The sequence below is a fragment of the Bacillus rossius genome, chromosome 1, assembly GCF_032445375.1.
Source record: "Bacillus rossius redtenbacheri isolate Brsri chromosome 1, Brsri_v3, whole genome shotgun sequence".
Taxonomy (NCBI): domain Eukaryota; kingdom Metazoa; phylum Arthropoda; class Insecta; order Phasmatodea; family Bacillidae; genus Bacillus; species Bacillus rossius.
The window spans coordinates 28,121,972-28,149,082 of NC_086330.1; the positions used below are offsets into that span (position 1 = coordinate 28,121,972).

At 35.5% G+C, this 27,111-nt stretch overlaps 1 protein-coding gene across 2 annotated transcripts in view; it reads left to right on the top strand.

Annotated features, from left to right (window-relative positions):
* Positions 1-27,111, top strand: part of LOC134533472 (sex peptide receptor) — a 586,089-nt gene that overhangs the window by 219,503 nt on the left and 339,475 nt on the right. The window contains exon 2 of one of the 2 annotated variants that reach the window (XM_063371004.1): positions 15,440-15,676. The gene's annotated coding sequence lies outside the window, so the exon portion shown is untranslated. Of the gene's footprint in view, positions 1-15,432; positions 15,677-27,111 lie in introns of those variants that run through there. The other variant, XM_063370998.1, reaches the window with a different exon arrangement.

Genomic DNA, 27,111 nt, shown 5'->3' on the forward strand with positions numbered 1-27,111 from the left:
GATTTCGAGTTTTCCTAACCCACTCTATATCGAGCGGTGTTTTTTTTTTTTTTTTTTTTTTTTTTTTTAAATATATTTCACACACTACGCGTTCTCTGACCGAATGCACGCGTCGTAAATATTTACACTCACCGCACCATCGATTAATTAGCTGGCGCGGAGTGTATTTTTTTTTTGAATGGGTGCGTGCGTATGCTTGTGTGTGACAGCGACGGTAAACTGTAAATATGGTTGCGTTCGTAGTTGGGTTAATTAACTATTCTGCGTCTGCTCCGCATAGTTCCCCTCCCCCCCCCCCCCTTTTTTTTTTGTGAATACTTCAATATTTCCACGTTAATAATGTGCAGAGATTGAAATAAAAATTCGTGAATTCATTTCGGAATATAAAAAAAAATTCAAATAACTATAACTTTTTTTTTCCTTCTGCTTTTGGTTCAGTGTTAATCTGGAGGAATATTAGCCAGTTACCGACCCTCAAGCAAAGAAGTGTCGAAGCTCCAGTTACGTACCCAGTTGAGACGCCATCCAAGTTCGCAGGCAATGAACAGATGCCGTTTGCCCAATGACCAATGAGCCTGCGCATTTTTCCAGTTCTTAATAATATGGAAATTTATGTTGTTTTACTACATAATGAAGAAAGGAATATTTTCAAACAAAATAAATTTAGTAGCCAATTATTAAAAAAAAAAAAAGTATTTATTTTTTACATTGAAGTTTTTTTAAAAAGCTTTCAAAATAAATACGTTTCCTTAATTATTTAATTGAAATACTGTACAGTTTTCTAATACATTACTGCGGAACATGAAGCGTGTGATTTAACTATATGTTAATCACAATTTGAGACACTACAACACATTTTGGTTCAAACTATTAATTTTGCATGTTCTACTACAAGAATGAGTTGTGACATTTACAATTTTCCGTTAGTCAATTAACAAGAAAATATATTTAAAATAGATTTTAAAAATTAATTTGTTAAAGTTTTTTTTACAGTGTGTTAAAAATGGTAGATGTAATTATAATCAATGTCATAGAAAAGTATCAAAATATTTCTGTCGCTAAAAAACCAGTAGGATTCTTATTATTCCCCGTTGTCTTTAAAACAGGAAAAATATCTTAGTTTTTTTTTTTTTTTTTGCCACAGATAAGATCTTGTAATGAATCAGTAGCTCGTAATTTAACTATAAAAGTGAAAAATAACACCTTATGCACGACTTTCAAAGACGAAATAATTTCTTATCGGTGCACTAAGCAATTTCATTATATCCTGCAGCAAAAAAAAAATGTATATACACCTTTATAAATCTAGAATACATTAAAAAGTTTGAGATATGGCTTCCTTCCATCAATTTGCTTTGGATCATTGGATATAAAATTAAAAGGATCTAATTAATTTTTTAATGAATGCATGGCATTAAATAAACTTCTCGGAGAGGCAGGAAAAATTCCGTCTCTGGTCTCCAGAGAAGTTTTGCTTCGGCTTATGTTGTCTTTATTGGAATAAATTTTGGTATATTTTTAATTAAAACCAATCTCATTTCAATCCACTTTAATTTCAGAAAAATCTGTCTCCTTTGTACACGTAAATACATTGTTATATTGAACTAAAACAGTTTCACTGAACGACGTAACATCTCCCGCCAATTGGCTCCTCACAGGGATATACTTATGACGAAAATATATTTACCACATTTTCCCATAACATATTATTAGAAACAGGAAAAATTCGCGGTTTCATTTCGCGATAGGATAAAATTGAAAATCTTTCGCCTTCATGCTGCTTCAGCGATTGGACGACAGTTTACCTGAATGACTCTGTGCCAATGAAAAACTTTCAACAAAATAACTATCCAATCACCAGCATCCCAGTTAACAGCTGTCACTAGTCAATAGCTAACGAGCAGATGTAATTTGTCCGAGTACATAAAGAATCGATGAGTATATCCTCAAGGTCATTGAATCTGCGGATTTATACAGTCTCTACATATTATCGCTTTTTAAAAGAAAAAATAGCACTCTTATATATAATTTCTTTTTTACTAACGTGGATCTTGCTCGGTTGGAAAATAATTTCACTTTGTAGGTACACATAATGAAGGTTGTCACTGTGTATTTTGCATGCAGTTTTGTAACCCTGAGCTGTAATCTCATGGCAAAACTCTCTGTTAACCAGTACATCAGTCCAGGACGCTTTGTTCAGATACACTCAGGCAAGCCGTTTCCGCATTAGGGGCGGTATTTCAAGACGTTCGGGTAATGTAGCGAATAAGCACTGCCATGTTGGATACAACCGTAACTTAACTCGAGGGGCGTATTATACAACGTGTCCAAGCCGAAACCACTAAGGGAAAAAATCGGCAGAAGTTTTAATAAACGGTGCCCTGCGCGGGGCTAGCATCTGGTTTCAACGCATTCTAGTGGACGTTTAGAAACCATTGATATAATTTAGGCAAAAATCGTAAAGATAGCAGCAAGCACCGTCGCACGAATTAAATGGTGTTATTCTAATTTTCTCAAGTACTTTATAAGCGGCTGTTATTTCTTGTTATGATTATTAAAATGTACAAAATGTATTCCAGGATAGTTTCGCTACCATAAAGTTTCATTTGGCGCACAAATACGTTTGGTGCGTCCCCCGATTTGCACGAAATTGAAAATATACGAATTAATGGCGGCAGACGCGGGTCTGCCATCTGGACGAAATCTACGAAAAAGTGAGCTCCGTGCATGTGCGGAATTTGGGCAGCAAATTGGTGACGGATAGGACACCGAAATCCGTTCCCTAAAAATAAGGGACTGGCCGTATCTTGTCGTTAGCTAGGGATACGGTTAGGGTAAATGTGTAGCATATTCAACACCCAAACCCTTACTTACTATGTGTCAAATACAAAATCTGAAGGCATCGCGCAGCATACAGAGATGTGCAAAATCTAAGTTGCCTGCATTAGTGAAGGATTAGAAAAACTCGCTGGACCATCTTGGCCCAAGTGAGACTCTTTTCAATTTTATTAGTGCATACTGATGGAGTGTTAGACTTAACTAAGGGCGTGGTTTACTCAATTATATTGCATCGATTATTTCGTGTTTTTATCCAGGTATAGTATGAAATGGTTTATTTGCATCTAATAAATAACACTAAGATAATTTCGCAGCATGGAATGTGAGAAAATGTTTACCTAACTAATCAATCATTTCTGTAATACTGGAGAAGATTTACGATGTTAATTTACATTAAGTTCTCAAAATGTTCCAAAAGTTTCTAGAACTTTTCGAAACAAATAGGCTCTTCGAAGTACACTTGCGCCTGTAGACATTGCCTAAAGGGGATTTGTTTAATATATATCATATTATAACTACGATTAATAATTTCTTAATATTTTTTTCAATCCAACAAGAATTTATTTAATGGTTTAAGGAAATTAAAACGGCCAATTTGTGTTTCGAACCTTGGTATGGAAACATGTTTTTATTGGCCGTTTGTATGTATCCTTTGTTATAAAATTCTTAACTTGCAGGTCATCATTGGAAAAACTCTATTAAATGGGTTTTTCCTAAAACAAAACTCTGAAAAACCTCATATTTCCAGAATTTTGAAATAGTAAAATATTAAGAGATATGAATAATATCCTCAAAGATAAGACATTCGCGGTAAAATATTCATACAGACGCGTAATTCAAATTTTTTTACCACGTGATTATATGCTCTTAGTTTGTAGTAGCGATGAATTCCCAAATTAACATTGAAGTGTCTTGAAAACTTTCAAAATGTATTTATTGAATTTATAGCTATAACTATTTATAAGCAATTAAACGAAGTCAAACAATGACTTAAACCATGAGTAAGAGCACGAAATTGTAGGAGCAAACTAACTTAGGATGTCTTATTCTTAAGAGTCGGCAGACATTTCAGTTAGCAGACGATGCGCTATTTATGAATGAGCCGCTCGGTGTCAATACGCAGACAAATATCCAATTTGAATCGTTTAAAGACGGCTGCTAGAAATTATTGGCTTGTCGGTTTTGTCCAATCGGAAACACGTTGCTTCGCATAGCACACGCGCGATGCATCGCGTGTTCCAATGCTTATGTCAATCAATGTCGTGGCGACGATATGCCTGTTTTAACTTTCGTTTCTCTTTTTTAAAACCATTTTGTATATATATGCGTTTAATACATGAGTGAAATACTACGTTTTTGACCGCATTTCATGAAATGATAATAATATAAAACATATTAATAAGTAATTAATTTTATACTTTCGTTATAAGTAGGGGAATAATTATTCAACGTCGGATGCATTAAGTTAAAACATATTCCTTGCAGCGAAAATGTTTCGGATGAGAAAATGTTTTATCAATCATTTGGAATATTAGACAACATATGGGATGTCAAATACATTAGAAGTTTATAGAAGTTTCCCGAACGTTTCCAGATGAAATAGATACTTCGTATTCTACATACGCCCGCCCGTAGGCTGTGCAAAAAGGGATTTTTTCCATGTGTAATTACATAAGTGAGGTTATGCTCCCGTAAGTATAATTTATTTGCATTATAAATCATTAATATTTACATCATTATGTAATGCATAATTTAATTTAATAAATAAAGATCAACATTCATTATTTTTTGTTTTTATTACTAATTAAAAATTATCGCGATTATATTACTATATTATATAATTTATTTTATATACGTTTTAATACTAATATTAAATACTGCGTATTAATTTAAATTTTTTAATCTGTTTTAAAATTATACTTTATTAACATTATTTCTAATATCACTCCTGTATTTTTTTTATTTTTTTTACTTATATCAATTATTTACATGAAAAATTGAAGTTAGCTATTTGCCAAGCCAAGTAGGTATGACTTATAACGCGCGTGTCTAAGCATATGCTCACCATTTTTTTTTTTCCATCGGGGAGTTTGTAAAGAGAACGTAGATGATATCAGGGCCGGGCACAATTTAATTTCGTGTCCGCCGCTAATCCGATAGCTGGCGCCTACGCCGGGGCTGCGCGGAATGTCGGTAACGTCGTTTCCCGGCGCGCATCAGGAGACGCCGCCTCGCGCGTCGAGTGCGTCGGTTCGTTTGGCGCTCTCTTGTGCAGCGGCGCCGACTGACTCCTCCGGGCCACGCCTCTGATTGGCGCGCGCCTTCGGCCTCGCGCTCCCATTCGTTCATTTGTCCGCGCGCAAAATGCGATGGAAGAAAAAAAAATTGGTTGTCTGTAAAGTCGGTTTACGGACGATAGTTTAACGTGACAACGTCATAACAAAACATTGATGAAATGATTGCATACTTTTATGAATAAAATTGAATAATTTTTATTGAATTATCACTATTTTGAATGGATACAAAGAAGGAGTGAAATAAAATCTAGGCCTACAATTTAATTGATAAATTTACTTTTATTTTCACTCATTAATTCAAATATGTTTATTACTTTAACGAACAGATTATTTTAACTATAATTTTTATACATGTTTGCTATTTAACTTCTTCCAATCTGTGTTATTCTGTTAAGGATAGGACGATGATATGAAAAGTAGGAATCGAATGGGAGTGTTTCAAGTTTAATGTGCCTCGAAAAAGTCAAATCGATGGTTGTTCCAATCGAGTGGAAGACAGAGATATATGCGGCGCAAGCGTACAATGAGCGTAACGGGACACAGCGTAACGGGACAATGTGCGTTACTGAACACTTTTTCGTGCGTGCAGCCAGCGTTCATCGATTTATTAGACGTTGTCACGTCAAAAATACGGTGAATAATTTTTATTGCGAACAAAGTGACAAGCTTGCTTCCTTCAAAATACTCTCCTCGGCTATAGTCGCCGCACGGTAAGTTCGTACTTTTGGGAAGAACTGTTGAAAAATGGAACTAAGAATATTTGGTTTACTATTGTGCAATTTGTTTGACAAATAAATAAACAAAATAGGACGACATAATTTATCAAGCTATTACGTTTCCGTACGTGTGTATGAATACTGAAATAATTTGTATTTGTTAATTTTATATGTAAGTTTTTAAACACGCGTGGCAACGATATTTATTGGTATGTTGGCTACACACTTGAAGAAATAGTTCCTTAGTATGTAATTTTGAACAGCTGAAATAACGATAAATATTGCTTAAAATGTTTCACATATGTTTACTTCCAGATCCTGGAGTAATATTGTTTAATATATACGAAAGTTAAGTTATTTTGTTTACAGATGACGTTACAAGCTGTTGCGGATGAATAACCTACGTAACTGTGTGTCGGCCCGAGCCATGTTGAACGCTTGTTTGCTCAAAACGACTTCTGATTTTCCGAAAACCAGTGTATATGTGTACTAATTAATTTTCTAATTTTAAAGGGTTGTCTTAATTGTAACTTGTAGTGAACTATTGATTTTACAGTGTAACTTTGTGTTAGTTATTACGGTTTGTTAGGTTATTAAAATGAATGTAAAGAAGGAGACAGCACGATATTATTAACGTGGCACGAAGAGTTACGATGTTAATGAATACAGGTCAACTGGAACAGGGTGATGTCGCAGAAATGACAGCATTTCTTCTAGATCTGGGCGTCACGACCGTGAAAAAGTGAGTGACTAATTAACACGTTATGAAAGTATGTGCGTGAAAACGTTCCGTTAGGTTGGGGCGTGTTTGTAAAATAGTGTAAAAGTACCTTCCTCGCAGCTTTCTTGTTTTGAATGTCGGGCAAATTACAAACAGACAGTTCTTATATTTTCGTTTATATATTAGGTAATGTCCCACAAGCAAAACATATTAAATGTAAGGGCATGTACACAGATACTAACCTAACATAACCTATCCTCAACCAACATAATGTAATGTAACCTAACCCAACCCAAATGAGGTTTATTTACATGAAATTACGTTTGGTAAATTTTGGTTAATTTTGGTTAGGTTAGGAAACATAATTGTCAATAATTAGAATGCATTTTAAAAAACTTGAGTAGAAATTCAACTCTACGTAGGTTGTTGTCATGACTTTTTGGTAACACCTGTAACCATAAAAAAATACAGCATTTGAATATATGCTCAGGGTAAATGTGCTAATGTATGCTTTTTAATTACAGGTTTTCTGGATAACGTGTTTAGTGATATGTAATTTCTCTGCTGTGTTTATATGTGATTCTTAAACATTAGTTTCATTACAGGATATAACATAATATTGATGGTAGTGATAATTTATTGCTGAGTTTCGATTTATTTAATATATTTATTTTATTACAGATTCTTAAGTTAACTTTTTTATGGCAACAATTTCTATTCTGCATTGTACATACTTAAGTTATATAGTTTTTATATGAGACAAACCACATAGACACATAAAAATACACACTTACAGAAATGTTTAATTCATAACTTAGAATTTGAATTTAAAATTTATTCTGCTTGATAGAAAATAATGCCTCTAATTACAAAACACATGTTGGTTAGCCATAACCTTTAACCGATACTTTACTCGGTTCGTAGTGCCAGAAAAGTGTTACTCACTTGGGTAAATATGTAGTTGAGCGGTATTTGCGAAAACAAATGTTAAAAATCCGAAAATATCTTTATTATATGCTCTTCAACTTCCTCTTTTCATTAAAAGCGGCGGAGATAAGAAATTCCAAATACTTTAGGAGATATCGAATTTGTTAATTTTGCAATACAAGACCTGTGGAACCATTCGAGCGACGCCATTTTTGTTATTTTGCCGTGTGTTCGTGAATACGCGAATCGTCAATGCGTAATTAATAAAATGGTTGATTAGGTCAGGTCAGTTACATTATTAATACTTTCAAACTAAGCCGACATTAAAAATAATGTGAATTAATTTTAATTATTCTTTAGTTTTAAATTATTTATAATGTAACTGACCTTACCTAACAAACCCGTAACAAAGGATGCACAGTAATAACTCACGTATTTTTTTTTTGTTACTTATTACTTGCACAACAATATCAAAATAACAAATAAGACTTTAAAATTAGAAACGTTAAAAACTCACCTAAGTTGGAGGCGGTAATTAAACACCGTTTTAAACAATAAATGAACTAAATAATCGCGTATTGGTTCGTTTGAATTCTGGCCTATCACGAACAATCACGTGACATCATTATCCAATAAAAAAAGTAGATACTCGTACGTAAACAAGAAACAATGATAATCGCCACATCAATGCACTGATATTGTGATGAAATTTAAAAATTCGATATCCCCTAAAGTATTTGGAATTTCTTATCTCCACCGCTTTTAATGAAAAGATGAAGTTGAAGAGCATATAATAAAGGTATTTTCGGATTTTTAACATTTTTTTTTTCGCAAATACCGCTCAACTACATAGGATGAAATTTTAAAATTCGATATCTTCTAAAGTATTTGGAATTTCTTACCTCCGCCTCTTTTAATGAAAAGAGGAAGTTGAAGAGCATACAATAAAGGTATTTTCGGATTTTTAACATTTTTTTCCGCAAATACCGCCCAACTACATATTTACCCTAACTTGTTATTTTCTATTCACAAATGACCTCTCGATGTAATGGCAGTGATGTGCCTGGCACTCACGGCTTTAGGAAACTAACAGTTTACATAGCTACCTCATACTGAATAATTTCTTAAAGTTAAATTCTTCATAAATGATAATGACATAATTTTCATGCTTTCAACCATAGCACTTTGTGATATAGTAATCTCGAAGCAGCAAAATTTCTTTAGTAAAACTTAACATCAATTTTTATAGATATTATGTGAAGACACAGCACCACGCTGGGTTTAAACTCTAAACTATAAAAATTTGCTTAGCTTTTTTTATATTTAATGTTTGAATTATTAAAATGGTGTTATGACATTTTCTACTGAAATTTAACCAATTATAAAAAATGCAGTGTAATTTTATTATCCATGAATTACATCCCTATTTGACAGTTACCCAACCAAAACATTGTCATGTGGTAGTCACATGGTTTTCCACATGGCAATGTTATTGTTGATATTTGGCGGAAGGATACATAGTCACCTTGAAAATAGATCCCAGCTTGAAGCAGGGCTTCCTAAAAGTATGAACTTACCGTGCGGCGACTATAGAGATGCGCACTCAACAATATTTCTCGGAGGGCCCAAAGCTTCTGCGTCAAGTGTCGGGAATGTTGTCAAAACGTGTTCCTTTTCAGCACGACTCTTTTTTTTTTACCGGTTACCGTTTCGTTTTGAATCGGGACCAATGTTTACGTGTCGTCACACCTCTGTTGATACGTCTGGCTGTATAATATATATATTTTTTTTGGTGGCCGCTTGTCTTCCTCGGATTTCAAATATCGTCTACAGCATGGCATTCGAAGATGGTCACATGCGACTTATGTTTTTCAAGGGAATCATCCTTTACCTATTGCAAAGAACCGTGTCAACTTTCTTTGTTTATTTTTTTGTTTCCCCTGGGGTCATTTCTGGATGAACTATGGAGAAGACGTTATGAGGATGGGCCAGGCTGAGATGAAACCCGGGTGTTCCCGAAAGTCGAGACCAGTGTCTATACGCCGGGTTCATAAACCATGCGAGGAACGCAACGACGCAATAACGCAATACGCAATCAATCACGGTCGTTCGTAAAGCACGGAAGTCACAAGACGTCACCATCCATACAGAGTGAAGTTTTAAAACACTAGAAAACGAATCTTTTACCCTGGGCGTCTTTCACTATTTTATGTTTATCATGAAAATATATGAAATTGTCAAAATTTTAATTTAAGAGTGTCATTTTTCTATCAAGAAGGTGAAAAAGTTTATGAAGTGAAAACGAAACATTTCGTTGCCTTATATGACCAAAACGAATGCGTCTTTTAAAGTTTCCGTAATACTCCACTTCTAATATGGCAGGCAGTAATGCGAGTAGAAACGCAAGAAGTTGCATGTTGGGTTATAATTGATTTGCGATTTTGCGTTATGCTTAGTTTATAAACGTGTATGTGTATAGGCACTCCATCTGTGAGTAATATTCTTTTAGCAGCTTTCAAACAACATCTATCTTCTTAGTCTATTATTTATACTGCTTCTTCTTTGTCTTACGCTGTTATTCAGCTGGTTTTTTTTTTCTTTTTCGAATTCTTTTGCTGATATGCTTATTCACATCTTCTGATTCTCTTCTTGCTGGTTTATTTTATTTATTCTTCTTAATATTCAACTGTATCTATTTGTCCTCTGTTAGTACTTTTCTTTTGTCGCTTTTGCCTTATTTCCTTCGGCCTATTCATCTTCGTCTAGTTCCGCTGCTTCTGCCTGGTCTTCCTGGTCTCCTAGCAACAGAGAACGCTGGTGAGCGATGTCCACAGATCCAGTTCTGTTTGTCCCGTCAACCGAGGCCCAAGGTCACGTGGACCTGGAGGCGGGGTCAAGTAACGGCACCAATCAGCGTCGCGCATTCTCGTTTCGTGCGAAGCGATGGTGGATTTTGTCTCTACACCGAGAGACCATAAAAGTCATCCCCATCCCCGTTTTATGACGGAAAAACGTATATTACTTAGATACAGTGACAGTCAGTCAAACTTTCTTGTGTGTCTAAATACCATCAGATTACAATCGCTAGCAATTACGAGACTTTTAATTCGTCAACAATGGTTGAGCCCACAACTGATAGATCATATCTTTACGTATTTGTCGCGCAGTATTTTTTTTTCTTGCCTGTGATGTCATCTTACTAGTGTAGGCACATGCGTGTGATTGTTACGAATTAGCTTTTCGGTAAAGTTATAAATTGGTGTAGAGTGGGAACGCGTGTAACTAGGACATTGATTCGGATGTCATTACGAAGAGTTTGTGGAGCAGTACTAGTAACCAAAGAGAGACAACAAATATATTCACCGAAATGTAAGTGAAAATCGGTATTTCGCGAGAAAAAAAAATCTGAGTACCATTAGACTGCAACAAAGCGTACCCTCACCGGCGGTTTCTTCCTTGTGATTGGCAGCCGTCTCCGAGAGAAATCATTGCCTTATTTTGGCCGAGCCACTCAGGACGCGTTTGCATCCGAGCTGAATAGCTGTGATCGGTGTTCTGACAATTGGCGTGTTCCAGAAGGTAACTCACCCAAGTCACGAAACACAGACGTTGCGACACTGTCTTAACTTTCAGCTAGTCTCGGAAATTTTTTCACGAAACACGCATGCCCCTACAGATAGATACCTCCTTTTCACAATATCTGAGTATGTCGAAGGACTTGGATTTGCTTTCTCTTTTCATAGTTATCAACACACGCGCTGACAGACTACTGTCTCCCACCGCCACTGATACCAGCCTGAGCGAACAAAGCACCAATGCGTACAGACCTGCAAAATTCGCGGTTTCGATGGCCTTCAGGATACATTGCACATACCCATGTACACTGGGGCAAATAACGCAAGTTCAATGGCTGCCGACTTGTAAGTTGTCTCAGCTGGTTTGTCTGTGATTCGATCCTTCTTTGGTTGAGGGTTTATAACTGGTTGAGATTCGTCCAGATGAACAGTAAGCCAATAGCAAAATTATCTAAGAGGTATATGTGTTTGAATTCTAGCCTATCACCGAATGAATCTGTGAATTTTGCAAGTCTCTACCAATGCGGACTGAGAGCATGGTTGGAACTTTCTGCCCTGACGAACTCTTCTTCCTAGACCATCCTTCTTGTCCTGCATTGAACCTGCCTGCTTAACTCTCCTGCATTAATTAAACCCCGCATGAATGAGCCCAAGGTTTACCATGTGTATATGCAGGATTTACCTGGGCCCAACTTAACTAGCTTTAGTCTAGAGGTTAAGATAGGGGAGTTAAGTCATTGCATAAATTGTTACCATGCCTGGCCAATCCCCGAGCAAAGCACACGATGCATGCTATCCTCTCTGCATGGTTGAAACCAGGCATGATTAGGCGTAAAGGCTTCGGCCTGGGTCGCATATAGAGTCTTCCCCAACCCAGACCCCTCCCAAACAAATACACTCAGTTTTAGTTCGATTAGGTTTAAAAAAATTGACTTGATTTTCAAGTGACAATAATCTGACCAAAGAGCCACAAAGAGTTCACCCTGCCGGGTTTGATGGTATTTACTCACATCTTAAGAGGCCACTCCAGTGTTTCAGGGGCACTACGCAACCCGCGTTAACATCATAAGATTCAATGCTATTTTCATTTTGCTTATAAATTATTAACTAATATAGATTTCGAAATGATGCTTGCTTGATATGTAAGACAACGATGCTCTTATCAATGCCCCTTTCTTCAAAAACGTGCATAAATTATGGTTCAAACCTAGACAATACACTTATGCATATTAGTAAAGATTAGTATAAAACTATAATTTATGCACGTTTTTGAAGAAAGGGGCTTTGATAAGAGCATCGTTGTCTAACATATCAAGCAAGCATCATTTCGAGATCTATATTAGTTAATAAGTTATAAGCAAAATGAAAATAGCATTGAATCTTATGAGGTTAACGCGGGTTGCGTAGTGCCCCTGAAACACTGGAGTGGCCTCTTAAGGAGCTGTATCACCACCGGCACGAGCTTCCTAGAGCCTTTAGTTAATGGACACGTCATTTCATCGCAGCATGGAGGTGACGAGCACGAGCTACAGGGAGAGGCTGCGGTGACTCATCCCAGCATCACTGTCACCCATTCTCCCTTAACAAGTGCAAGTGACAGTCGGAAAATTAGCATCATTCGTACCTTTTTTTCTTAAGAAATGTTAAACTTTATGCAAGTTTCATGACACGGAATATAGGTATGTAGTAGTCGTCGAAAATTTTTTTTTTTCAGTTTGATAAATTTTAAGTAAAAAAATGTTACTTAAGGCCAATGTGTTTTATCTGTACAGAGTTTACGTGTAATAAGATGTTATGTGTAGATAAGTCAGGTTTTTTGAAATTGGAGCCACGGAAATGAAGTTTTGTCGTGTCTGGGGAGGGTTGGAGTGAAGAGCTTTACGGTTGAGTTAATCAGGATCCACACACAACTTAGAAACACACAACTAAGATAAACATAAGATGGAATTTTCTAAGTTATGCCTGTTCTAAAGATGCGGATTTCTATTTATGACGATTCTAAATTATGTAGTTCGGCGTTGTGTGTTTCTAGGTCGAATGTTTCTACCCGAGTTAGTCATTTCGCTCGCCTTCCAACAAGGGCGATGTGTGTTCTATTCCCGGTGGGGTCAAACACGAAATCGCAACTGGTAAAAACGTGTTGGACGTTTCCATGCGATAGTAGTACGTTGTACCGAAATACTGTCGTTTCACTCACCCATGCATTCTAAGAATGTTCTTTATCATCTCATCGCTCCTCATTAATGCATCGACGGGATGTTAGCCCTAAATCGGTTAGAGTATATTGGTTTGTCAATGAAAATCACTACCAAAGTCGCTTTAAATTTTCTAATATTTCATTATAAAATACATGACGTTTTTTTTGCGTGTCGTGGTATTTACCAATATTCATCCTACATTCCAGTGGTTAGCAACGGTTACGTTCGTGAAAACCTGAAATTGAGTTTTCATAGTTGTGATGTTTAAAATTTTTTAATAAAATCCAAAAAATTAAATTACTGAATGCAATTCACTAAATCCAAACAAAAGATTTAAAATCATAAATCATATGAAAACAAGTGCTTCGTTTATGCTATGGTTAATAAGAATTTTCTATTTATAATATATAAAAAAGCAATTAAAAACTTTTTAAAATTATAAACAAACTTCCACAAGCACTTGTCGTTTGAAAAATTATGGATTTTATTTAAATTAGCAAAATAATTTACCTCCTTAATTTACCTATGGTTTTTTTTATAAATTATTTCAGACTATTCCATACAGCTTCTGTATTCCAAATAAATTTTGTTTCTTCAAGGCACATGGCCTAGCTTCGGGCACTTAATTGAGTCTGCACTCATGAACAGATACACGGGAATTTTGCGGATTCTTGTGGTGGCAAGGAAACTGCAAACGTTTATACATTTGCATTTGTTTTCATGATTGGATTACAATTCTCTCTAAACTCCTCTGTACGCCCGTGGGTCAGTGAACTGCAGTAGAAAGACCGAATCATTTAGACTTTCTCTATAGAAGTGGAATTCCAGCCAATAGGAACGCAGTATGTGAGTAAAGTATTCATATCACTATGAATTTTAGCCTAACATATAGACTACACAAAATTTTCGGGTCTCTAGTCATGAACTGTTGTAAATGTTGCAATAAGTTATAGTCACGCACGTGAAATAACCAGTATTTCTTTACTTATCGTTGGTACAGTTTGGGGTGCCTTAGAAAATATAAGATTACAATAAAGTACAAAAGTTTAGGAATATGTGATTTATGCCTATACGGGCATGTATTTTTCGAGAATAAATCCGAAGTCTCGCTAGGTTGCAATGATGCATGTCCTTACAATTGGCTGCCGTCTGCAAGAGAAGTTATCGCCCAATTTGGCCGAGCCATTCAGGACGCGTTCGCTTCCGCACTGGATGGCTGTGATTGGTGTTCTAACAGCAAACATATCCTTGAAATAAACCCAGCAAACCACGAATCACAGACATTGCCACAAAGTTTGAAAACACAGCTGACCTGCAAGTCTTTTCGCGAAAGAAAAAAAAAACCACGGCCCTTGATATGCACGAACAGCAAGACGTAGTTAAATTTGCACGGGAACAAAGCTTACGTAATGTGTTCCGTCTGTCGTGAACGTGGTTGTCGCACCGCGAGCCCACACGGGTCCGGGTCTGGCCTCTGAATTAAGGCCCCTGCTTACTGTGGCAACACAGTTGTCTGCTCACCTGCTCACACAGTGGTGCAGAGCTTCAGAAGAATAAATAACTACGTTATTTTTAAAACGGTTCAAGATATCCAAGTGAAGTCAGTCATTGAAAAGCATTCAAGAATTCTCTGAGAGCGGATAAGTATAGTTTTGTTTCAGGATTAAGTTTATAAACTGCATTTTTAGAAGCGTTTAAAATGTCTGAAACGCGTGTTCTCAGATTAACTTTTAAGGATAAATGACCAGTACACTTAAACGGACTTGTTTTACACATTTATCGTCATTTGTTCGCCGTATAATGTCATGGTTACCGCTCGAATCTCACAGCCTTTGCGCTTAGAGGCGGTACCGCGCTGTTAGCACCAGCGAGCTTCGCACTTATCGTCCCGCCTCACTAGCACACATGCGACTCTGACCAGGTACACCTCGTTGGTTTTCGCATCGGGTGCTCCATTTGCCGGCGCCGCCGACCGTACCCCCTTCCCAACCATGTGGCGGGATGATCAACAGCTCCGGCGCGCGGAGGAGGCGATCTCGCTGGATGGTTGGGGGGGGGGGGGGACAGAGACAGGAAGAGAGAAAGAGAGAGAGAGAGAGAGAGCGGTTCTCTCGCTCTCCCGCCCATCTCCTGACCGGCTCCTTCTGGGGCGCTTGTCTCGTTGCAGTCGCTGCTCCGTCGCGGCTCGCGGCGGTACGAGCAGTTCCGAGACGCGCGAGGAGACGCCCCACGAGGCAGCCGGCCCCCGCCTGCCGCGAAGAAGAGACGCCCGTCCGACGGCGACGGAAGGGGGTGTCCCGTCCCCGAACCACCTTCCCCCCTTTTTATTTTTACCTGCGACGCCCCGAACAGGAACTACCCCTCAAGCGAGAGACGGCCGAAGGAGCGGCGTCGCCCCAAACAGGTAGGTGTGTCGCCGACCTTGAACTCTTCCATGCGGGCGCGTGCACCGGTAAGCACACGTCTCGCCAGCCCCCCCCCCCTCCCCACCCAACCACCCCTTCTTCCCTTATCATTATCCTCTCATCCCTTCCCACCAGCTTTTAAACACGATTCCTTTATTTACTTTCCTTATCTAACTTGTTATAAGTGCATTGGGTTGGGATAGGTCTGGAAGACTCAAAGTGCGTCTCAGGTCGGGTATACATCAATGTGTGCACAGATGATTTTATTTTTCCTTTGTGAACCAATTGCCAAGAACACATGGCTATATCTATTTTTTGCATTTATTAATTTTTTTTTTCTTTCAAAATAATACTGAGAATTTTCTTACGAAAATTGGCGCATAATGTGTTTTTTTTTTGTTCAAACCATTGAAATATAATTGAATATTCATGGACTGGACTTGATTTTGTTTTGTTATTCTCATTAATTTGCGTAATTTACACTGGAAAGGTAGATATTCAGGGAACGTTTTAACTATTGCAGGTACTGAGACAGCATAAAGCATAAATGCCCGGGTAAGAGAATCCTAACTCAGTATAACTGTGAGTACTATTTTGTAGTGATACAGTTGTTTTCTTATAAATTAAAAAAGTTATAAACATCTGTAATTTTAAATGAATAGTTATGCTCAATTTACAAAAAAAAATGTTGTCTGTAAAGTCGGTTTACGGACGATAGTTTAACGTGACAACGTCATAACAAAACATTGATGAAATGATTGCATACTTTTATGAATAAAATTTTATCATTTTTATTGAATTATAACTATTTTGTATAGATACAAAGAATGAGTGAAATAAAATCTACAATTTATTTGATAAATTTACTTTTATTTGCACTCATTAATTCAAATATGTTTATTACTTTAACGAAGAGATTATTTTAACTATAATCTTTGTACATGTTTGCTATTTAACTTCTTCCAATGTGTGTTATTCTTTTAAGGATAGGACGATGATAGGAAAAGTAGGAAACAAATGGGATTGTTTCAAGTTTAATGTGCCTCGAAAAAGTCAAATCGATGGTTGTTCCAATCGAGTGGAAGAGAGATAGATGCGGCGCGAGCGTACAATGAGCGTAACGGAACAAAGCGTAACGGGACAATGTGCGTTACGGGACAATTTTTTGTGCGTGCAGCCGTCGTTCATCGATTTATTAGACGTTGTCACGTCAAAAAATACAGCTTGCTTTAATAGGAGATTAATCAGCCACGGTAGAGATTGATGCCTTGACTAACAAACTTTTTTAAAATATATATTATAAGTATTTAATTTTGGACCAGGTAAAACCTTCGTAGACACAAGGAACACCCTGGACTCAGCAATGCATGGTGCAATATGGCATGCACTGAGCATTTAGGCTAAATATGGGACAAAAAGATCGGTGTGAGAGAAGTTTGGGGCCGGGCAGAAAATATTCTACCATGAATGTTGATGGGACACGAGGTCCACATCAGGGTTACCCAAATTATTTTAATGGAACAAAAATATTCACGTAAAAATTATATATTTTGCAAATTAGTACAATTACATGAAAACTATTGTATCACTACAAACTAGTGTTCGACGTAATTCTGGGTTCGGAGTCTTACCCAGGTATTTATGCTTTGTGTTGTCACCAGTAAACGTCAAATATTTTATGTTATTTGTAAACCGTTCCCTGAATAACTTTCCAATTTTAACTCTGTGCACATAATTAGAGAATGGCGCTTAAGAAGGTCAACTTATTGAATATTAGATTTTCATTTCCGTGTTTAAAAAAATTATTCTTGAATTAAACCTCTTTTAAAATATAAAATTATTCACAAATTTTCGTAATAAATGCTCACAAGAAGTAGTGGATGGATTCTTTTCAATTATTACGATGCTTACGCCAAAAATGAACCGAAACAATATACTGTATTTCTTTATAATTTTACAAAAAACGTAGGGTGTAATTATTTGAACAGGCGCATAATCATTGAAATTTTGAGACTGCAAATATCTTTCCAAGAAAGAATTGTAATTGAAGCGTACACGAGGACTTCGTATTCCGTTGGTTTAGTTTGACCTTTTAGCAGCCCTCGGCAGCTGTACACGAACGCACGATTATGCACCGGTTAAAATAATGACTCCCTATGAATTTCGTGAAAATATAAATAAACACAATAAGTACGTTAAGCATTATTTCGGTTCATTTATGGCGTGTCATAAAAATTTGAATGAAGCCAAAGGAAAAAAAAAATCCGCACTGGGACTCAAATACGAATCCGAAAATCTCACCGCTGCACCACCGCCAATTTGGAAATTGTGCTAACATAAAAGACTTATCTATTGACTGATCAGGAACAAAACAAAAGTTATATCCTAAACGCTGGAGCTGCCATTTGCGTCTATTTTATTTCTAATGAAGCCCTTCATATACAGTGTGTGAATGCGGATGAAATCGGTAATGACGAGAAGCCGATATCCCCTTGGTTAGAGGCGATACAGCGCTATATATGTATATGTACCCTACACCAGCGAGCGTAGCACCTATCATCCCAAAAACACCCCTGACCAGGCGTGGGCCATACGACCATAAGTCATATAATTGTGTGTGTTATCTTTTTTTTTTTAATTTCTATCCTGCAGCCAAAGTTTGTCGGTCTGATTCTGACTTAAGCTGTATATGTGCGTATTCAGAATCATATATACATATATACAAATTTTTTGAATTTCAGTAAAAATTTCAAAACTTCTCTGTCAACCGCGGGCCAAAAATACTTGTGGCTCCGATTGATGAAAATTCAAGAGAACTGAAAAAAATGTATAGGTACATATAATAAAAAATATAAAGTAAAATAACAAAAGAGAGGAAATTATGAGACATTGTAGTGTAGTCATTCTGTTTCGTTTCGAGCATGAGCACAAACGCACGCGCACAAAAATTGCGAGATGTCACAATCTCGGTAAGTTCGGAAACAGAGAATCAAAGTATAAAAAAAATGTTGTACAGCCGCAGGTCAATGCGGCTGTGGCATAACTTCTGGAACGGAACTGGCTGCTGTTTTTTAGCGTGGCGAGTTTCGTAACAAACGTGTTCGCATTGTTATTTTCAACGGCTACGTTTCAATTCGGAACTTTTTTTTTGTTTTGGGGAATTTCCGTTTGAGTTTACTACGTGAGACTGTGGATTTAATGTACCATATGATGAACCTTAACACACACCAAGAGCTGTTACATCACTTTAAACAGATATTTGTAAACACGTTATTTAGTACTATAATGAAATAAATTAAGTACCAAAGAGTAAGTAAGTGGATGCCATTATTTTACACTAATATGAGTTAAGGGTAATGAATATCCTAATAGAAAATTGCTATCATCTATAAAAAGTATACATGGATTTAGTTAATGTAGAAAAAATTATGTTATCAGTTGCAGAAAAAAATCTTTTAAGGCAGGAAAGTTTAATCTACTTGTAAGCAATGAAGACTGGAATAGAACTTATGAAAAGTATAAAACTGTTTTTATACTGAATTTTTAACGTATCAAATTACTTAATATTTATTTTTTCTCTACAACATTAAATTTCAGGATACACAAACATTCCAATGAAAATATAAAAAACTAAACCCGTACTTTTTGAATCAATTGTATACTTGAAGCAAAGAAGCCAGCATACCCGGCATCGTATATTTCATTTATATTTTCTGAGAAGTGTTATTTTTGAATTAAGTAGATGAAATCAGCTGAAAAAACTGAAATCTGTTTGTGTTTGGAATGAGGAACTTACGAGTTTGAAACCAGCCAGTGGGATAACGATTAATGAGCGTTGCTCCGGTATTTCCACAATCAACTGGAGCTCAGATCCGACGCGGGTTGTGGGGAGAAAACAAACTTTTTAGGTCAACACAAAATAATTGAAAATGTACTGGATTCAGCCCTACCCTGCTGATGAAGTAACTGGAATGAACACAGTTAGAAACACAAATATATGGACTCTTCGTTAACTTGAAGGGCATCATTCACTGAAGTGTTCTTTACAGTTCCATACAACTGGATTTTCTAAGAAACTACACTTTAACTTCAAAGTTTTATGTTCGGTTTCGAATTGTGAAAACAATGAAGTGAAAGGAAATATGCCCGTATGTAAATTCAAAAAAGTTATTTATATAATATTTTTGTTATCACAACAATATGATTCTTGTGTATTCATATTTCATGTAAGTGAACTCGGTACCCATATTTCTTTTTTCGAAGATTTCTGGATAGTTTGTAACCACAGTATTTATTCATTATGCGGTTAAAATGTTTAACGTAGTCTTGACAAAAGGAAAATTTATATTTGGATATGTGGTTTTTCACACAATTTGATGCTTTGAATACGACTGGAGAATCTTCTGTTAAATTCTTAACTAGCTACGTACGACAATGATTTTAAAATTATATATAAACCTTATAATCATATAAATTTAGTTCGCTTACTTTCATCTAACACAGCTGTTTAGCAAAGTCAATCCGGTCACATAATATTAGAATTCGACAGTTGACCGAAAATTCATGATATTCTTTATTTCATAAATTCAAAGTGTTTTGAGGATATCAGGGTGCCAAACAAAACGCCTAAACATAATTTACAATAATGGGTAAATAAATAATTTTAGTGTTCAAGTTTTCCTAAAACAATATTGCTTCTACTGGGTTTTATCATTTGTTGGTTAATTAACAATGGCATAAGTTTTATAGAAGTTATACTTTTTTTAGGCGCGTTATAAAATGATGAAAGTGAATTTTTACGATGAACGCGCAATGCGAAGAAATATTTTTAGGATGAAAAAATGCCTACCTCCAAACAATATCCCATTCGGCAAAGCCTACAGGCGTAAGTAGATTTCGAAGAACTTATTTATTCTGGAAATAATTTGGAAACTTCTATAAAATTCTGGAACATTTTAAGAACTTAATGTACATAGCATATTTATATTCCTCACTATTACAAAATGATCGATTTAACATTTTCTCATTTTCCATGCAGCGAAAATATTATGATTGTTTTTTTTAACTCAATGCATCCAGCATTGAATAGCTAAGAACGAATTATGTATTATGCTAACTAAGGTAATTATTCAATTTTTTTTTCCTTCAAAGCCTATTTTTCATCCCTTGCACTTATAACGTGGTCGTATAAAAATTTGCTTTTCACCAAAGTTTAAGATAATAATAAGATAGTTTAAAGTAAATTATAAAGGATTTTATACTAAGAAAGTTTAAAATTAATTTTAATATTAACCATTGTTTTTACGGTAATAATTCGTTTCATCGAGAATTGTTTCAGCCAAAGTTTTAGTTAAAGTTAGGGTTTATACAATAAATTATAATGGATTTATAGTATACTTGTAAAACTTGTTATAGCCAACCCTTGCAGTAATGGCTGGTTTGATAAAAATGTATTTTAACAAAAGTTTCAGACAATATTTAGAAACTTAAACAAATATAAGAATAGTTAGATAGCGTAAATGATAGTGAAGTTTTATTTATTTTCTTATTCCAAACTCAGGTATTTCACCCCCTTGCAATAATGGTTTGTGCTATCAAAACTTGTTTCAGACAAACGTTTTACATAAAAATCGTAATATTTACAAACAATTTTAACGGATTTGATGGTGTGCTTACTAAGGGTGTTATGAATTATATTTTTTTAAAATACCTCGTTGTATCATAAATTGTTTCAGACAAATGTTTAAGGTAATATTTATAGGGTTTGCAAACAATTTGAACGATTTGATAGAGTGTCTAATAACGAAGTTGTGCTTTTTTTTTTCATTCAACCCCTATTTATTTCACCGCTTGCAGTAATGGTAATTCGAATAAAAATTATTTCAGACGATAGTTATAGATAATAATTAATGGTTTTGCAATAAATTATAACGAATTCTATAGTGTACATGGTGCAGAATTTATGAATGTTTGATAGTGTACTTACTAAGGGAGATATGAAGTATTTTGTCCTCCAACTTTGTTTTTTCCACCCATTGCAGTTATAGTTGGTCGTATCAAAAATGCATTTAGAAAACCATTTTTGAATATTACCCCTAAGAGTTATAATACATTCAAACGGATGTGATATTCATCATATTATGGGAGTTATAGCGATTTTCTGTTTTTCAGATAACCTTCCTCATTTCTACCTATTTGTTTGGATTTTTCCCATTAACGAACTAGACCGAGAGATTTTCTATGATTATATTTTATGTATCAGTTTGGAAGTGATATGTGAAAAATTACGCTAGTTATTGAGTTCCTAAAAATGTGATATAATTTTTTTTTGAGTCTACGTTGGTTTTAGGGTCTATGTACCATGAAACTAAAAACTATATAAATATTTTCCGGAAGTCGCACTATGGTAACGGCAGCAATAGGTAGTATTTCTTCAAAATTTAGGTACCTCAAAGAGGTTACATACAAATAAAAATTATTTTTTTGCTTTTAAATATTATTCTTTAGTTATTGGCTTTCATAACTGGTTCATATAATTTAAAACATATATTTATTGTGAATATAAGTGATTTAATTGTGTTTATAAATACTTTTACGTGTATTCATGTAAATTGTGTAAGGTTATACTTTCTTAGGTGCGTTATAAAAATATGATGAAACTGAATTTTTTCGATACGCGCGCAGTGTTTAACAAAAACTAACAGGATGAAAATAGGTTACACACAAATAAAAATTATATATATACCTTTTTAAATCATATACTTAAATTACTCATATTGATTTCTGTTGCATATAATTAAAAGCATTTATTTATTTGGAATATTAGTGATATTTTAATTGTGTTTATAAACTTTTTCAAGTGAATTTATTAGAGTTAGGTTAAGTTCCCGTATGTATAATTTTTTTGGATTATAAATTATGACAATATTATTTCATAAACATTAAAAAATAATTGGAATACACATTGAGCATACTTATTGATGATCATTTTTATTTAAAATTCTCAAATATATTACTAAATTAAATAATTATATTTATAGATGTATTTATATTAATATTGGATACTGGGTATTTAATTATAAATTTTTTTAATTTGTTGAATACATACTTAACCAACGGTATTAATTATATCACTCCAGTCCTTTTTATAATTTTATTTCTATTAAATATTTGCATGCAAATCGAATTTAGTTTTTTTACCACACCAAGTAAGTACAACTTCTAACGCTTGTGTCTAAGTATTCGCATACATTTAATTATTTATCGAGGGAGTATTTTTATATCAGTTACGTTGGAAACAGTTCAAAGTCCCTCTATTTTTTTAATTCTATTGAGCGGGAGGGGAAGAGTGGGGAAGTGGCGCTGGATGCAGCGGTGAAGGGTGAAGTGATTTCTCGTTGGGAGGGGGGATCCATCCAACTCCCTTTCCTGCAGTCCCTTCGGTTGGCGTCACGCCTCCTCGATGTGCCACGGGGCGGGGGGGGGGGGTGGTTCGTGCGGGGAAGGGGGAGGAAAAGGGTTGCGTGAGATCGTCTTGTCTCGCTTGTCGCTCAATGGGAAGGGGGGGGGGGCGACCCCAAGTCGGGGGGAAACTTGGGGTTTCCCTCGGCCTCTGACCTGACCACAAGCAGAGGCCGTCGTCGGAACAGCTGGGGACAGTTTGCACCTCCTCCACCCCCCCCCCACCCAAGAATTGGTCATGGGCCGAAGGGGTGACAGAGGGTGGGGAAGAAGTGAAGAAACTACGTTTCGCTTCCGAGCCCTTTTCCACCAAAATCGCACAAAAAAAAAACGGCCACGGGAAAATAATAAAAATACACGATGTTCATAAAAGAATGCCCCATATTCAATGGTATATTACAAAAGTTTAATATAGACTATTTACAACAAAACATACATCAAATTGAAAGTAAACTAACCTAGTTTATCTAGTTAATGTCCAATATGTGCACTTTTAGTTATACGGCACACATCCAACCTAAAGTCCAATTCTTTCCCATACTTTGGTTGACACGTTCAGAGTAATTCTGTGTCTCAACTCTGGCAAACCATTAGGTAGCGGTGGAACGTATACACGGTCTATTATAAAGCCCCAAAGGAAAAAAAATCGCATGGCGTTATGTCAGGTGAACGTGGAGGCCAGCGAAAAAGAGCTCTGTCGTCTCGACCATTGCGACCAATCCAACGGTCAGGGAGTTCGACGTTCAACCACTCTCGTATGAAGAAATTGCAATGGGGAAGGCTGAAATTACAGACTCGCTATTAACAAATTGCAGAACACGAAATGCTTTACGCTTAGGAGTCGCCATTTTGCGTAGGTGGCACTGCAAGCGAGAAAACAACAAAGTAGTACTTGCGATACGCTTATCTAAAACTGTTTGTTACCCTTTAATTGTAATCTTGAACCATAACACTACAACGCTTACAGTTGATACTAATAAAAGTTATAACTCAGGCATTCTTTTACTGACCTACTGTATGTTAAGTAAATAGTAACTTTATGCTACACACGAATATAAACAGGATGTTTAAGCAAAATAGTGTAAGTAATTATGTGTGTTTTCAGGAGAAAATCTTGTTTAAAAGTTGCACTATAATCGGCATTGTACGTTTTATGTATAGTGTACATTGAAACATAATTTATAAAGATTTGACACAGCTTCGATTTTTATCTATGCAAAAAAATTGACTTCATTACAGTTGGTTTTTTGAAGTATACGCTCGTGTAAGTCTCGTTGAGGGTGAAATTTTCAGCATGCAACGGAAATAGAAAAATCTGCGTGCGCACCAAGAACTGAAGTTTAACATGACAAAGTCAATCTAGGTAGCCGACCACGTGAGGCGACGGATTTTTAACTGTATATATTCGCTTTCATAAACATCGTGGAAAGTACCAAGCGTATCGGTATGCCAAATATGCCAAATAAATCTTTTTGATAGCAAAACTATCATGGAATACATTTTATAAATGTCAACAACCACAAGAAAAATTCACCACCTAAAAAATATGTCGTAATCCTGGGATCACATAAAGAATAATTCAATATTCTTCCGGGTTAATGAATGGTACTGATTTCTCGGTCACTAAGCGCAAGAGTTCAAAATTCTAAAAGTTCCGGATTACAATCACATCATTTGCTTTTTTTAACCCAGTTTTTTTTTACACTTCAATTTAATTTTTTTTTATTATTTCTTCTAAATTTTAACTAATATTTATGATTACTTTAAATTAATAGCTGAGTTGGCTGGTTCAGTTATTTTACTCTATGTAGACGTATAACGTAAATTTACTTATAATATAAATATATCTTACAATCAAAATCAAAATTATTGATCTTGCATTCTTGACCTTCAAAACAAGAGGAAGGTCACTGACTACATACATGTCATAAAACCACCCTCTCCCCCTTTCCCACCCCTTAAAACAGAAGTTTGAAACAAACTGATGAAATTTTGCACACGTTGTCTTCAAAATATGATGAAAAGTTATGTATGAAACTGATTTCTAAAAAAAAGTAAATCACTGTTTACGAGAAAATAATTAAAAAATAAACTATTACCCTGTTCCACCCACTATGCCAGAATTGTGGTATTTCTTGGTGAAAATTGTCACACATGATAGGCTATTCAAAATAGAAGGAAATTTACTGTGCGCATACGATTTAGAAAAATGTGTATGGTCTCTGTACACATTATATTTTTAAAAAACCACCCCATCCTCCATTCCCAACCTGTACTTTCTTGCAAACTTGGCGATAAACATAAGAATATATATAATAACTGGATCAATCTAATGTTAAAAATATCTACCACCGTCCTTTTTAACCACCCCTCAAGACATAATGTTATAATACTTAATACAATTTTGTATAATTGTTCAAAATAAGGGGAAAACAACAATTCACATCTTATTTCAAAAACCTACTCCTATCCGTCTTTCTTAACTCTTAAAATCTCAGTTTTGGTTCTACTTAATGAATGTCTGCACACCTGAAGTTCAAAATAAAAGACAATTTTTGTCTATGTCTTATATAAAAAAACTATTCATCCCATGTACACACGAGATAACGAAAAACCACTTCCATCCCCTGTCCCACACCTTAACAGTACTTTCGTACTAATTGAAGGAATATTAGCTATATACTTACTGTTCATATTAAAAAAAATATCTTTCTTCATCTGATTTTCCAAAAAAAAAAAACTAATACTATCCCTCTGTCTACAAGGGATTTCGAAAACCCAAACCTTTTCCCACCTTTTAAAGCAGAATTTTGGTACTACTTGATAAAATTTTGCTAACTTTGTGTTAATATTAAGGGAAATATTATTCTTTAAATATGATTTCGAAAAACAATCTCCATCCTTATATAATACCCTATTAAATTATAACGTACTGCTTCTTGAAGAAATTTTTGACACCTGACCTGCATCTGATTTCGAAAAAATAAATCCCCTTTCCAAAATGAAGTGAGAGTTTTCCCTGCGGGCAACATACACATATAATTAACTCTTATTGAATTTTGCTTTAAATATTTTTCTGGTACAAAAGTTATGTAACCAAATTTAAAACAAATAATTTTTGAAACAGTAAATTTGAAAACATTTTAGTTGTTAAATCAAAAAGAATTACTTCTAAGGCGCGTACATAGCCATACACGCCTTTTTATAAACATTTACTTTGCTGTGAATAAAATTGTTATAACCTATTTTAACAGTTGCATGTATTGATATTTTGCTTTGCAGCATACATTAAGTTACAAGGTACAATAAAATAGTAGTAAAATTAACAACGTTTTAGAGTGTATCCTAAAGATAATTGAACTCGCGAATCTTTCCAGTCCGCAAAAATTGTATTTCAAATTTTTTAATAAGTCAAAAGTGTTTTTTTTTTTGCAAACGGGATTTTTGTGGATTAACACGATCATGTTGGTACCTCTGAATTGAACCACTGACCTTTGTGTCGCTAAACGGTTGTTTCTCATAAGACAGCAAGCCCGCTCATCCAACTCGGCGAAATGCCACTCAGCGGGTTATCCAAATGGTTTGACGTCAAATCATATATCTAGGATACCTTTGAAACCTCAAAACACAATTTGCGAAACCAAGGATACTACAATGTTTACCCGTGCTCTGCCGTTGAAAAGTACTGGCGGGAGTGCGTTTACTCGTTTGCGAGGTCGAGTGTTTACCTCGAGCTATTTTCTCTTCGCTTGGGGGATTGCCTTGGGCTGCCATCACGCGTGGGTGTGTGGTTGTTGGAGGTTGTGGCTTTTATTACCTGGCGTCGGTTTGGCCCGAAGATGTTGCCAATGCCTCAAAGCATGCGGTGCTACGAAAGGTCTCACAACATTAACTACCTAACCGCCTATATATTAAAAATATTATTTAGTCATTAAGCACTGTTCTAATTTTATTTGTTCCGCAAAGTTTACTC